Raw genomic sequence first — 16,109 nt, forward strand, 5'->3', positions numbered from 1 at the left:
TATCAGGCAGGATTCTTTTCTGGCTAAACCTGGAGACGCTGGGGATTGAACCTGGGACCTTCTGCATGCCAAGCAGGGGCTCTGTCACACTGAGCTATGGCCCCTCCTGTTCTCGCATTGGAGGACTGGGCAGTTCCCCAAGGGTCTTTATTGGGGCTACTGATTTTTAATTTGTTCATAAATGGAGTTTGGGTTGAGCAAGTTTGCTGATGACACCAAATTATTTAGGGTGGTTAAGGTAATTCTCAGGATCCTGCAAGGTAGACTCCAGCAATTCATGGAATGAGAATTGCCGGATGTACAAGCTGGGTTTTGAAAAGGCAAAGGAACTAGAGACCTAATTGCCAATATCCGCTGGATAATGGAGAAAGCCAGGGAGTTTCAGAAAAACATCTATTTCTGTTTTATTGACTATTCTAAAGCCTTTGTGTGGATCATAACAGATTGTGGCAAGTTCTTGGTGGGATGGGGATACCAAGTCATCTTGTCTGCCTCCTGAGGAATCTGTATAACGACCAAGTAGCAACGGTAAGAATAGACCACGGAACAACGGACTGGTTTAAGATTGGGAAAGGAGTACAGCAGGGCTGTATACTCTCACCCTACCTATTCAACCTGTATGCAGAACACATCATGCGACGTGCTGGGCTTGATGAAGCCAAGGCTGGAGTTAAAATCGCTGGAAGAAACATTAACAATCTCCGATATGCAGATGATACCACTTTGATGGCCGAAAGCGAGGAGAAGCTGAGGAACCTTCTGATGAAGGTGAAAGAAGAAAGTGCAAAAGCTGGGTTGCAGTTAAACCTCAAAAAAACCAAGATTATGGCAACCAGCTTGATTGATAACTGGCAAATAGAGGGAGAAAACGTGGAGGCAGTGACAGACTTTGTCTTTCTAGGCACAAAGATTACTGCAGACGCTGACTGCAGCCAGGAAATCAGAAGACGTTTACTTCTTGGGAGGAGAGCAATGACAAATCTGGATAAAATAGTGAAGAGCAGAGACATCACACTGACAACAAAGGTCCGCATAGTTCAAGCAATGGTATTCCCCATAGTAACCTATGCCTGCGAGAGCTGGACCATAAGGAAGGCTGAGCGAAGGAAGATAGATGCTTTTGAACTGTGGTGCTGGAGGAAAACTCTGAGAGTGCCTTGGACTGCAAGAAGATCAAACCAGTCCATACTCCAGGAAATAAAGCCAGACTGCTCCCTAGAGGGAAGGATACTAATGGCAAAACTGAAGTACTTTGGCCACATAATGAGAAGACAGGATACCCTGGAGAAGATGCTGATGCTAGGGAAAGTGGAAGGCAAAAGGAAGAGAGGCCGACCAAGGGCAAGATGATATTCTGGAGGTGATGGACTCGACCCTGGGGGAGCTGGGGATGGCGACGGCCGACAGGAAGCTCTGGCGTGGGCTGGTCCATGAAGTCATGAAGAGTCGGAAGCGACTGACTGAATAAACAACAAGGGGGAAAAGGGACCGCAAAGAGCTCTAAAAGGATATCTCCAAACTGGAGGAATGGGCATTAAAATGGCAAATGAGGTTCAATTGTAAGCAAGCATAAAATGATGCACACTTAGACCAAACAAATCCAAACTTCATGTATATGCTGATGGGATCTGAACTGGCAGTGAATGACCAGGAAAGAGATCTTGGCATTGTGGTGGATAACTTGATGAAAACATCAAGCCAGCGTGTTCCTGCTGTGACAAAGGCGAATTCCATGTTGGGGATCATTAGGAAAGGAATTGAAAATAAAACTGCCAACATCATACTGCCTTTATACAAGCCTTTGGCCACTGCACCACAAAAATGATGTTGTAGAGCTGGAAAAAGTGCAGAAAGGGGCAAACAAAATGATCAAGGAGCTGGAGCAACTCCCCTATGGGGAATTTGGCACTTTTTTGCTTTAAAAACAGGGAGAGATGATAAAGATGTATAAAGTTGGGCATAGCATGGAGAAAATGGATAGGGAGATGTTTTTCTCCATCTCTCGCAACACTAGAACCCAGGGTCATCCAGTAAAGCTGAATGGTGGGAGATTTCAGAATAGATAAAAGGAAGTACTTCACACAGCACATAGCGAAACTGTGGAATTTGCTGCAAGAACTAGTGATGGCCACCAATTTGGATAGCTTCAAAAGGGGATTAGACAAATTCATGGAGGAGAAGACTATCAGTGGCTACTGGTCCTGATGGCTATATGCTACCTCCAGTGTCAGAGACAGTATGCCTCTCAATACCTGTTGCTGAGGAACACAAGCTTGTGTGAGTGTGTTTTGTTGCATTCATGTCCTGCTTGTGGGCTTCCCATGGGCATCTGGCTGGGCACCATAGGAACAGATGGCTGGACTAGATAAGCTTTTGCTCTGATCCAGAACATCTCTTATGTTCTTACATTTGTGATGCCCCAGAGACATCAGGCTGGCCATGATGAGAAGAGAATGCTGAACTAGATGGATTTCATATCTGATCCAGTAGGTTCTTCTATTTCATGGATCTACAGCTATAGTAGTTGCTGGTGGGATTTTTTTCCAGGCTAAATATAGGGGGTGAGGAGGAGGAAAGACTAGGTCAAAAATGGGGTCTATAAAATGAAGGGGTTTGGCAATACAAATACAGTCAGGGCCAGAAATATTGGAACAAGGATAACTGTTTTGGCAGTTGGCCTCTGTACACAACCACATTGAAGTTGAAAGGAAACACACCCAGATGGGAGCGAAGTCAGGACTTTCAGCTGTAATTCAAGGGGTTTGACAAAAGTGGGGCACTAACCATCCACGAAGGACAGCCAGTGGCATACACACCTCCATCGTTGGTGGCTCATAAGTAATGGAACGAACCAACATCGTTTCAGACTTAAGGATCACCTTGAATACCTGGATGAAAATCCTTTGCAGTCAATGACTGCCTGAAGTCTGGAACCCATGGACATGACCAAATGCTGAGTTTCCTCCCTCGAGATGCTTTGCCAGGCCTTTACTGTAGCTGCCTTCAGCTGCTGCTTGTTTGTGGGTCTTTCTGCCTTCAGTCTTGTCTTCAGTAAGTGAAAAGCATGCTCTTTGGGGTTGAGATCAGGTGACTGACTTGGCCATTGAAGAACATCCCACTTCTTTGCCTTGAGAAACTTTGGGTAGCTTTTGCTGTATGTTTTGGGTCATTATCCATCTGCAATATGAAGCAGCGTCCTATCAGTTTGGCAGCATTCGGCTGAATCTGAGCAGAAAGTATTAGCCCTATACACTTCAGAATTCATCCTGCTGCTTTCATCAGCAGTCAGGTCATCAATAAACACAGTGACCTGGTTCCATTGGCAGCCATACATGCCCATGCCATAACACTGCCTCCACCATGTTTGACAGATGATGTGGTATGCTTTGGATCATGAGCTCTTCCTTTCCTTCTCCATACTTTTCTCTTCCCATCATTCTGGTACAAGTTAATCTTGGTTTCATCAGTCCAAAGAATCTTATTCCAGAACTGGGCAGGCTTTTTTAGGTGTTTGCTGGCAAGGGCTAATCTGGCCTGTCTGTTCTTGAGCGTTACCAGTGGTTTGCACCTTGTTGTGAAGCCTCTGTATTTACATTCATAAAGCTGTCTCTTGACTGTAGATGTTGACAATGACATGCCTACCTCCTCAAGAGCGTTCTTGACCTGGCTAGATGTTGTGAAAGAGTTCCTCTTCACCATGAGCAGCATTCTGTGGTCATCCACTACAGTTGTCTTCCGTGGTCTTCCAGGCCTTTTGCTGTTGCTGAGCTTGCCAGTTAATTCCTTCTTTTTCAGGATGTTCCAAACTGTTGTATTGGCCACTCCCACTGTTTTTGCTATCTCTCTGATGGGTTTATTTTGTTTCCTCAGCCTAATGATGGCCTCCTTCACTCGCATGGACACTTCTTTGGACCTCATGTTGGGGGTTCCAGTGAACAGCTACCAAATGCAAATGTAACACTCAGAAGCACCTCCAGGCCTTTTATCTGCTTGATTGGTCATGGGGTACCCAGGAAATGGGCCACACCTGGCCATGCAGCTGCTTGTCAGCTAGTCATTCCATTACTTATGAACCTCCAACGATGGGGGGGGGGGTGTATGCCACTGGCTGTCCTTCGTGAATGGTTAGTGCCCCACTTTTGTCAAACCCCTTGAATTACATCTGAAAGTCCTGACTTCGCTTCCATCTGGGTGTGTTTCCTTTCACCTTCAATGTGGTGGTGTACAGAGGCCAACTGCCAAAACAGTTATCCTTGTTCCAATATTTCTGGCCCTGACTGTAGGTTCTATCCCCACAACCTAGGATGATCATGAGGCCTACTGTAGTTTTTCTCAAATTGGTCTTTAGTTGTGCTCCCATTCCTCTAACTCTTGAGCTAGCTGTCCCTCAAAACCAAGAATAGGTTTTGGAAGGCTAAATGCTCTACTCTGTAATGCCTTTTTGGATGCTTCCCTTTCAGCTGCAGCAATGACCAATCTCTCTTTGTTCTTGGGCCTCCTCTTTTCCTTGCTGGGATCCAGCCCTGCCACAAAAGATGACACGGTGGTGATCCCCAACAGTGGCCCAATCCAGGGCAAGCTCATTCTAGTTGGCTCTGGTGCAGTCTTGGCTTTTTGGGGTATCCCCTATGCAGAACCCCCCTTAGGGAAATTACGCTTCCAAAAGCCTGTTCCCCATCAGCCATGGAGCCATGTCTTGGAGGCCACGGGTTTTGGGAATTTCTGGCACCAGATTGTTATTTCTGGCTATCCTGATGCTGAAACATGGACTGCCAACACGCCCCGTTCAGAGGACTGTCTCTCCCTCAATGTCTGGGTGCCCCACCCCCAGCTCTCCAATCCAGCTGCTGTCCTTGTCTGGATCCATGGTGGGGGATTTTGTCTTGGCACAGCCTCCCTGGTCCCATACAATGGTGCATTCTTAACGGCCGTTGAGAATGTCATTGTGGTCTCCATGAATTACCGCCTGGGGGCTCTGGGCTTCCTTTCATTACCACCAGCTGCCCCAGGAAACATGGGCCTCTTGGACCAACAGCTGGCCCTGAAGTGGGTGAGGAAAAATGCCACTGTCTTCGGGGGAGACCCTGCTCGGATAACACTTTTTGGCCAGAGTTCTGGAGGAGGACCGGTGGGTCTCCACCTCCTCCCACCGGGGAGCCAGCCTCTCTTTGATCGTGCTGTGCTACAGAGTGGAACTGCCTGGTCCCATACAAAGCAGCCTGGGCTTGGGTGAATCCTGAGGAGGCCAAGAGGAGAGCCCTGACTCTGGCACAGCTGATGGGCTGTACTGAAGATGAGGACAGTGCTGCAGTGAGTTGCTTGCAGGGGAAGGACATGGAAGAGTTCCAAAAGCACGAGTTATATGTTGTGGAGCCCCAGGTAATTCTGAATCTTCACACCAACAACAGATGGAGACTTTCTCACTGACGAGCCACGGAAGCTTCTGGAGTCCAGGCACTTCCAGGCTAAGCCTATTATGATTGGTGCCACCTCTGATGAGGGATCTGCCTTCCTCTTGTATGGAGGTCCTTTCTTGCACATGTTCAACGACAGACTTTTGACCTGGGAGCAGCTGTTGCAGGGGTTAAGGATGAGTGTGCGCAATGCAACGAATGACCGCATCCAAGCTATAGCTGTGAGGTACAGTCAAGTGGAACCTGAAGGCCCAGCATAGTATCGTTCAGCCATGTCGCAAGCCTATGGTGATTACTTTTTTGTATGTCTGTTGGCTGAAGTGGCCATGACGATGATGAAGGTCGGGAGCTCCGTGTATGTTTATACTTTTACCCACTGCAGCACTGGTTCAGTTTGGCCTGAATGGATGGGGTCGGCCCATGGATATGAGCTCCCATACCTTTTTGGAACTTTGACATTAATGAAAGGAACCAATGAAACTTACACAGAGGCGGAGTTAGCACTCATCCCCCTGGTAATGCGGTACTGGGCAGAGTTTGCCAGAAGTGGGTAAGAAATCTATTTGTTTTCCTCTTCTGTCACAGTATGTTGACATTCTCCAAAAAGAGCACAGTGACTTCCCTACTAGTACAGCAGCTTAGCAAAGTCCTTGTTCACCTTGTGATAAAAATACAAAACTTAACCTATGCAAAGAGTACCCTGTCAAGCTCAAAATAAGATAGGAAGACATTTTTAATATTCTCAAAGTTCAAAATGGCAGTCAATTTTGTAACTACCTGTGTGTAATTAGAAAATGCAAATGAACCCAAGGAACCTGAGATAATTCATCATTTCAATGAATTATCTCAGGTTCCCTGGGTTCATTTGCATTTTCTGTATATCAAGGTGGCTATTGTTGGGAACAGGCATTTAGGGAGCAATCCTATAGCCCATAGACAGCGTCTGAAGGGCCATAGGATACTTTGGATTCCCAGATCTGAGGTCAGAGACAGTGCCCCCCCCCCCCCTGCAGCCGGCACAGAAAGAATCACGCTGGCTGGCTCTCTGAGGTTGGGAACACGAGGTCAGGAAAAGGGAGGAAGGCGGGGGAGACTGGACAGACCAGGATATAAGTTATCCTGAGACTTCTGCAGCCTCCTTTCCTCCCCTTCTGAAACACCTCAGCTAGACGGGAGAAAAACTCTAGTGAAAAATGTAGAATGGGAGGATGAGTATTGCCTCCGTCAAACCTCCTGCTCTGTGCTGGATGATCGTAAGCCTCCAAGTTCGGAGGCTTACAGTAATCGAGGGTGGAAAACGTAGGATTGCGCCCTTATTGAGCCGGAATCTGGCTCAAGTTACAGGAAGCCAGATTCCGGCTGAACATCAGGAAAAACTTCCTGACTGTTAGAGCAATACGACAATGGAACCAATTCCCTAGGGAGGTGGTGGGTGCTCCCACACTGGAGACATTCAAGATGAAGCTGGACAGCCATTTGTTAGGGATGTTTTGACTTGGATTTCTGCATTGAGCAGGGGGTTGGACTTTATGGTCTTATAGGCCCCTTCCAACCCTACTGTTCTATGATTCTAATCTGCAACCCAGCCCATGCTTTCTTCACCCGTAGCTCGGTGGTGGTCACCAGTAGATAACCAATATGAATTGTACTGGATGAGATTTCCAGAAGTTGCATTTAGCTGCTATTGACTGATTCATTGTAGTTGCAAGTAGTGTTGCATTAGCTACTTCCTGCATTGAGCAGGGGGTTGGACTCGATGGCCGTGTAGGCCCCTTCCAACTCTACTATTCTATGATTCTACTTGGGGAAGTATAGAGTTGCATAATTCACTTGCAGTGTGTTTTTGTGAGGGACAGTGTGCAGTGAATTAGTGTGAGTCAGTGCTTTGAAACTTCATAGAAACTTGCAAATAAAAACTAGTATTATCCATTTTCATATACTGCACTATGTTATTAATATATTACATTTTACATTATAGTAATTCTTCACATATAATTACTACCTGGTTAGTGGTCTGTACTCTGGGTTGGATGCAAACCTAGTCATATTTAGAGTAGACCTATTGAAATGTATTGTTTTAAACAGGTCTACTCTGAGTATGCCTACGTCTGGATCCAACCCTTTTGTATAAAGAAAATGTAAATCAGATCCATAGAATCGGAAATACTACATTACAGGTAACCAGCCCCCACTAACGTGTACACAACTGGCCACCATTTTGAACTCTGAGAATATTGGGAATGCCTCCCTATCTTAGTTTAGCTTAGGGTTCCCCTTGTATATGCCATGTTTCATGCTTTTTATCACAAAGTGCACAATTCTACCTCATTGTTTGAGTGCTTTACTGCATGACATCTTCCTCACAGGAAACAGTGGGAACCGACAATCATTTTAAGGACCTGTTCTCTGCTGTGTGAAAAGGCTGGTCTTTTAACCAGAAATAGCCTCACTTCCTCTTCTGCATACATCAATGAAGTGGCAGCCATGTTAGCACATGACACCACTATCCTGGCTCAAGTTCTAGAATATTTTGTTGACAGTGATGAAAACACATCACATAGTTTTCAACACTCACCTAATGTTAAACGAGGTCTCTAAGCTTAATTAGGAATATGGGTGAAATATTTTATTGGTACTCACCATAGTTGTTTTGGAACTCCTGTCCACCCGATTAAAACAGTCCCATACAGAATGCTATTTGTCTGCCTCCATGAATCATTATGTCTTTGCTTTGCTTTCTGCACAGCAATCCCACTCCTTCAGTCATCAGTGAAACAAAATGGCCCCTCTACAACCCTGCGGAGCACAGCTTCTTCCGTATCAGCACAGAGCTGTCCCATATCATGGAGACATCACCTGCTCAGCACTGTGGTTTCTGGAAGACACTTTTATCAGGCATCAAAGCCAAGTGGGTTGAAGCCCTGAAAGTAGGTGTGGGGAGACCCAAAGCCTTTTCCTGAACTAGACATTCCCCCATATGCTGTGTCACGTAGAGGTGACTGATGCAAAACACTGCCATGACCATTGTTTTGAACTAAGGAGCAATGACTCTAGACATCCTGACGATGTAGTGCTTCTAGATGAGGCTTTTAAGGCACCATTACCTGCTTCATTCACATAATTTTGTTGGGGGGGGTTCCAAAAAAATGATGTCTTCCATTCATAACCATCTCATATTTTCCCACAATTCTTTCCATCTTTTTTTTTAATTGCTAAATATCCGTTAAGGGGGGAAAAGACAGATTAGCTGCACAATGGCTTCTTGTTGGTAGCTCTAGGAGCCCTCAGTCTGGAAGCACCCTAGAGTCTGAAGGATATCAGTTTTTTTTAGGGTCTAGGGTCTATCTTTAAAAAGCCAGGGTAGAAAAACCATATTTTATTTTTTTACTGTGTGACAGTTTTTTGTTCTCTCCTGAATATGAAAACATGTTGCTACCCAGGCCTACCATGGGTAGATGTTGCTATCTAGTGAGCAAGATTCTCAGTTTTGACTACCACATGGCCTTGTTATACTTTGTCAGAAGTTTATTTTCTTTCCTCTTCCTTCTGCCACAGACAAGCCCCAAGAAGATTCTGTGCAATCTAGACAGGAAGCAGGAACTGTAAATTAAGAGGGAAATGTTTCTCAGAGGTATGAATGGAGGGATCTTGGGTATTGGGAGGAAGCAGCTCATCAAGGCCATAAAAACAGTGAAATCTTTTAGGTGGAATGCTATTTCATGCAGTCAAAATTAAGTATTTTTAACTTCCATGAAGAAGGTGCTTACCTTTCTTTTGAAAATAAGTGGGGCTTAAAAGGTGCTTAATTTTGACTGGATTGTGCTCTATATTTATTTCACATTATGTTTCCATACTATGTTTATTTTCAGTTTATGCCTCCATACTATCCTGCATAATTCAGGGCAGCTTACAGTAATTTTCACTAACAGACTTTAAAACATGAAATCCCATTTCCAGTTAAATGCTTTCCCTTATATTCCTTTTTCTCAGAAACAAACTCCTCTACAGTTATGCAACCCAAGTCACTTATCTTACCGACTCTCCATTCATTGGAGAACAAGAATAATCAGAAATGCTACCCTACGTCCTTGCTATGGCTACAATGCCTCTTCATTTTTTTTACATATTGCTTTTTGATTTTCTTTTGAACGCAGTAAATCCCCAGCTTGTAGGACTGTACATCTCCCCATTTTTAAATTAAAGTTTTAAATTTTAAATTAAAGACAGAAGTGGCAAGCATGAGTAATGCTTTTGCCTCAAGGCATTTTGTGGAAAATGGGTTATCACAGTACTCTGAAATAGGGAAACATTTCTTTGTTTTTAATCATACAGAGGAGTTTATTTATTTAAAATATTTATATTCTCCCAATCGCAAGGATTGCCAAGGCAGCTAGCAATATAAAAAAAACATGAAATCAATATTAAAACACAGCAACTTTAAAATGGTAAAAAAACAACAACCCCTGTTTCATTAGCAAGAGTAAGGGTCAGATCCCATCAAAAGCTAAGGGGACATTTATGTTGTTTCCTAAAATCATCAAGGAGTCTAGTGAATTGGCAGAGGGAGGGAGAGAGTTCCAGAAGCAAGGTACCATGACCAAAAAGGCCTTGCCTCTTGCTGACTACTGACCTCAACTCAGAAGGTAGGGACACTGAGCCTCTGAAGTTCTTAACAATCAGGCAAGTTCATATGGGAGCAGGTGGTCAGACAGGTACCTTGGTTCCCAGACTTTTCGGGCTTCATAGGTCAAAGCCAGCACAGCCACAGGCATGACAGTATTCCTTATTGGTTGCCAGTGGTTTCTCAGAACATCTTCCATCACACTCAAACACAACTATTCCAAGCTGTGCTCCACTTGTGATATGAGCTACTGCCAACACCAAGTGCTTTGTGTCCCTCAGAAAACATTCCCAAAAAGTCACAGGCAGCAGCTGGAAAGAGATGCTGGAGAATTTTCAGTGTGGAATTGTGAAGAGTCATTTCCTAGACAGGACCTGCTGTTGTCTGATAAAGAGCTGCCTGATCACCATTGTTGTTTCTCCAAGGGTCCTTCGCTCTGCCAGCTGAACCAGAAGGATGGCAACTACTGATAGCCTCCATTTTGAAAGTGCTTACTCAGCTTCCTGTTGCTGACTCTACATTACAAAGGACATTGACATAATTTGGAATTTCACAAGGAAACTGGTGAAAAACATTCAACTCTAGTGGGAAAGTTAAGAGTGTTGGATTTGAACTGGGGGCGGGGGGGGGGCAGATTTCAGATCGCCACAAAGCCATGGAACTCACTGACTAACCTTTAGCCAGCCAGCCAGTCTCTCTCTCTCTCTCTCTCTCTCTCTCTCTCTGCCTAACCTACTTCAGTGGGTTGTTTTGAGGATTAAATGGGGGTGAGAACCATGTATATCATCCTGAGTACCTTAGAGGAAAGACAAGATATAGGTAAGATAAATAAATAAAAGTAATATTGGCAAGTATGTCTGCATTGTTCTTGGTGTGTGCGTTGATATCTTTTGCTCTCTAAGTTTGGATATTGAAAGCTTCATATTTATTTACTTACCTACTGTACTTTTGAACTGCCCAATAACAGAAGTTCTCTGGTGGTGTACAATACATTAAAACTTACAGTATAAGTATTGAAACAAAAAGTAAAAACAGCACAGAATAAAACCAAGAGAAGACCAGCAGGAAAGAAGAAAATCAGATTACAACCAGCAGCAGAATGGAGTATTAAAAGCAGTTCTTTAAATGCCTGGGAGAATAAAAAGGGCTTTATCTGGTGCCAAAAAGACCATAATGTAGGAGCCAGGTGAGCTTCTCTAAGGAGAACATTCCACAAAAGGGGGCGCCACCACCACTGAAAAGGCCCTGTCTCTTGTAGCCACTTGCCTCGCTGCATTTGGCAGGGGCACCTGGAGGTGAGTTGGAAAGAGCCAAATGCCATCTACTCCAACCTCGCACCCACCCACTGATCAACCAGTGTAACCCAAGCGTTCCTTTTGTGCTTCCTTTCTACTGTTCCATCAAAGAAGCCTGTGCCAACTGCAACTATCAAACGGTTTGTTTGTTTTTTAAATCCAGACATGGCCATAATCCAAGGGAAGATGTTCTGCTTTTATCCCTGATTTGCATAACCAGCGGAAATTGATTGAGGTTTTCTAGTTGCACAGTGGCCAGCACATTTCCACACCCTACGTCATTGGCTAGTAGGAAGCAGGAAAACACAATGGCAAAACATGATCTTACGGATCCCTGTAATTATGGCTACCTGAACAATATAGCAATGATTATAAACACAGTGTTCATTAGACTAGCAGATATTTCTCCAAAAAAGGGAATACCATTTATATTATGTAAAAATGTGGAATAAGAGAAACCTGAGAGGATGTGTTTATACTGAAATTTGTTTGTGTGCTGGAATGCACTCTTCAATTTTTTTTAGGGGGGGGGCAGGGAAGATTAAAACTGTTGTTGTTGTTGTTCAGTCGTGTCCGACTCTCTGTGACCCCATGGATCATAGCAAGCCAGGCCTTCCTGTCCTCCGCTCTCTCCCGGAGTGTGCTCAAATTCATATTCATTGCATCAGTGAAGCCATCTCATCCTCTGTTGTCCCCTTCTCATTTTGCCTTCAATCTTTCCCAGTATCAGGGTCTTTTCCAGGGAGTTTTCTCTTTGCATTAGGTGGCCAAAATATTTGAGCTTCAGCTTCAGGATCTGTCCTTCCAATGAGCGCTCAGGGTTGATTTCCTTTAGGACTGACTGATTTGACCTCCTTGCAGTCCAGGGGACTTGTAAGAGTCTTCTCCAGCACCATAGTTCGAAAGCATCAATTCTTCGGCGCTCAGCCTTCCTTATAGTCCAGCTCTCACAGCCATACGTTGCTAGTGGGAAAACCATAGCTTTGATTATACGGACTTTTGTTGGCGAGGTGATGTCTCTGCTTCTTACTATGCTGTCTAGGTTTGCCATAGCTTTCCTCCCAAGAAGCAAGCATCTTTTAATTTCATGGCTACAGTCACCGTCTGCGGTGATCTTGGAGCCCAAGAAAATACAATCTGACACTGCTTCCATTTCTTCCCCTTCCATATGCCAGGAAGTGATGGGGCCAGATGCCATGATCTTCGTTTTTTTAATGTTGAGTTTCAAACCAGCTTTTGCACTCCACTTTCGCCCTCAAGAGACTCTTTAGATTCTCTTCACTTTCTGCCATTAGGGTGGTATCGTCTGCATATCTGAGGTTGTTGATAATTCTCCCGACAATCTTAATCCCGACCTGTGATTCATCCAACCCAGCGTTTCTCATGATGTACTCTGCATATAAGTTAAATAAGCAGGGTGACAATATACAGCCTTGTCGTACTCCTTTCCCAATTTTGAACCAATTGGTTGTTCCATGTCTGGTTCTTACTGTTGCTTCTTGTCCCTCGTACAGGTTTCTCCGGAGACAGGTAAGGTGGTCTGGTACTCACATCTCTTTAAGAATTTGCCACAGTTTGTTGTGATCCACACACTCAAAAGGCTTTAGCATAGTCAATGAAGCAGAAATATACGTTTTTCGGGAATTCTCTTGCTTTCTCCATGATCCAGCGAAAGTTGGCGATTTGATCTCTAGTTCCTCTGCCTCTTCGAAACCCCGCTTGTACTTCCGGTAGTTCTCGGTTCACATACTGCTGAAGCCTAGCTTGTAGGATTTTGAGCATGACCTTGCTGGCATGTGAAATGAGCGCAATTGTGCGGTAGTTTGAACACTCTTTGGCATTGCCCTTCTTTGGAATTGGAATGTAATCTGACCTTTTCCAAGTCTTGTGGCCACTGTTGAGTGTTCCAAATTTGTTGGCATATTGAGTGCAGCACTTTAACAGCATAATCTTTTAGGATTTTAAATAGCTCAGCTGGAATACTATCATCTCCGCTATCTTTGTTGTTAGTAATGCTTGCTAAGGCCCACTTGACTTCACTCTCTAGGATGTCCGGCTCAAGTTCAGTGACCGCACTATAACGGCTATCAGGGACATTAAGATCTTTCCTTTATAGTTCTTCTGTGTATTCTTTCCACCCCTACTTAATCTCATCTGCTTCTGTTAGGTCCCTGCCTTTTTTGTCCTTTATCATGCCTGTCTTTGCACAAAACGTTCCCTTGAGATCTCTGATTTCCTTGAAGAGATCTCTAGTCTTTCCCATTCTGTTTTGTTCATTTAAGAAGGCCTTCTTGTCTCTCCTTGCTATTCTCTGGAACTCCTCATTCAGTTGGATATATCTTCCCCTTTCTCCCTTGCTTTTTGCTTCCCTTCTTTCCTCAGCTACTTGTAAAGCCTCCTCAGACAGCCACTTTGCTTTCTTGCATTTCTTTTTCTTTGGGATGGATCTAGTTGCTGCCTCCTGAACAATGTTACGGACCTCCGTCCATAGTTCCTCAGGCACTCTGTCTATCAGGTCTAATCCCTTAAATCTATTCCTCACCTCCACTGTATATTCATAAGGGATATGATTTAGGTCATACCTGAATGGTTTAGTGGTTTCCCTATGTTCTTCAATTTAAGCCGAAATTTTGCAACAAGCAGCTCATGATCTGAGCCACAGTCAGCTTCCGGTCTTGTTTTTACTGACTGTATAGTTCACAAATAGTTGCAGACAAATGAAAGGGGGATTCATCACTTTTGTCTTCCATAGGCAGATGAGAATGCCACTGAGTGCTTCCGCCTCAGGGATCTTTTGGAAGTCAGGCAAATGTGATAGCCCTGGGATCCGCAACATGGTGCCTGTGGAAACCAATGTCCCTACAGGCACCTCCCTTGGCACCAACCAGGTTCCCTGACCCTCCTGATTTGCTTTTATTTATTGAGGGTTTTTTTAAAAAAAATCTGGGACGCTGGCATGCTGCAAAGCCAAGCAAAGGCCTCCAGCACCACTTTTATTTTAGTGCCACATGAACCCCAGAAAGAGTTTTAGAAAAACAAAAAACAGCCACCCAGAAAGTGTAAGTTGGAGGATGTTAAGGCTAAAGGGTATGGGTTACAGGAGAGAGAGAGGGTGTTTTTCCTGTGCTCACATGCGTGTCTTTCTCAACACATCACCAGTTTGCCTTCTGTGAATTCAGATCCAACTCTTCCTTGTACTTAGGTTCTTGGGCATGCAACTTTTCTTTTATTCTCATCAGTTTCTGTTCTGGGAAATGAGTGTTTTGTGACTGGCCATGCCCACTATAGCAGCCATGCAAGCCCCCCATGGCAGCCATTTTGTGAGAGTACCTACACAATTCCAAATGTGCCCACTGGTCCAAAAAGGTTGGGGACCCCTACAATACAGAAACTCAAGACCTCTTTGTCATGGCTGGGTGTGAGAATCTAGCAGCATAGGTCACTGTAGTACCACCATACATCTTGGAGCAGATGATATGGAACCTGATATGCCCTTCAACAGCTCAGCTGATAGCATGGACAGCTGTGACAGGTGGCTGAATGTGCCCTTGGCTTGAAGGCATTTATTTTATTCATTCATTCATTCATTCATTTCATTTCTATACCACCCAATAGCCGAACCTATCTGGGCGGTTCACACAAATTAAAACCAAAAAGCACACAGTAAAACAATGTAAAATATAAAAACATTAAAACCACAATATAACAATAAAAGCAGAATAAAACCTAGCAGCAATGCAGAGATTTAAAATACAGATTTAAAACAGCAAAGCTGAAACTCTAGAAAGCTAAAATGCCTGGTGAAATAAAAAGGTCTTCACCTGGCACCGGAAGGAATACAATATAGGTGCCAGGCGAACCTCTCTAGGGAGCTTTTTCCACAGCCGGGGTGCCACAGCAGAAAAAGCCCTCCCCCTAGTAGCCACCTGCCTCACTTCCTTTGGCAGGGGCTCACGAAAAAGGGCCACTGAGAATGATCTTAAGGTCTGGGCAGGCACATATGGGAGGAGGTGATCCTTCAGATAACCTGGCCCCTTTTGCTCTGGTTTCCTTTGGGAATAACTCTAGCTGCAGATTTCTTGTGGACAGCACCCACACAAGGAAGACTGCTTGGGCCAAAAGAGTGCACCAGCCAAAGCAAGGCAGGAATGGCAGCTTTGCAAAAGCCAAGGGGATGTTTGAACTCTTCAGTCTCTACATGCTGAATCACTTTGGCTGCCTGGGCTTTCCAGACACACCCTTCCTGTTAGGGGAGATACAAAAAGGTTGAGTGGCGATGCCAACCTGTCAGGTCTGCTGTTTAGTAGAGCTGGGAATAATGTGTACATGTCATCAGTCAGCACTTTTCTGCTAAATTAGACTCTTCCTGTCAATGAGTCATCGTACTATACCACCTTTCAGACCTTAAAAAAATGTAGATCAGCCTTACCCAACATGGTGCCTTCCAGATTTTGGACTACACCTCTCATCAGCCCCAGCCAGCATAGCCGATGGTCAGGGATGATGGGAGCTATAGTCCAAAACATCTGGAGGGCACCACACTGGGGAAGGCTACTCTAATATTGTGGAAAATAACCTGAAGGTAGGCGTATAGGACACATGATGCAGTGCAAACACAAACGGCTAGTCAAAGTATGGAGGATAATGGACTGCATTAAATGCAACCAATACAAAAAATATGCTGTTAGTAACAGGCAGGAGAACAATGGAATGATGGAAGTGGTGCACCAGAGGCATCATTGCCATGATGTGTACCCTTCCCCCAATATTGTCTCTTTT

General features: G+C 44.5%; 1 pseudogene across 1 annotated transcript; it reads left to right on the top strand.

The window, feature by feature from the left end:
* Positions 1 to 4,389: 4,389 nt before the first annotated feature.
* Positions 4,390 to 10,888, top strand: LOC146355272 (cholinesterase-like; annotated as a pseudogene). The gene is made up of 4 exons (XR_014788609.1): positions 4,390 to 5,964; positions 8,161 to 8,341; positions 8,970 to 9,045; positions 10,461 to 10,888. The product of XR_014788609.1 is annotated as a cholinesterase-like (transcript).
* The last annotated feature ends 5,221 nt before the right edge of the window (positions 10,889 to 16,109 follow it).

The sequence above is a fragment of the Heloderma suspectum genome, chromosome 2 (genome assembly GCF_057233095.1).
Source record: "Heloderma suspectum isolate Gila_16-S chromosome 2, 16-S_ref, whole genome shotgun sequence".
NCBI classification, from domain to species: Eukaryota; Metazoa; Chordata; class Lepidosauria; order Squamata; family Helodermatidae; genus Heloderma; species Heloderma suspectum.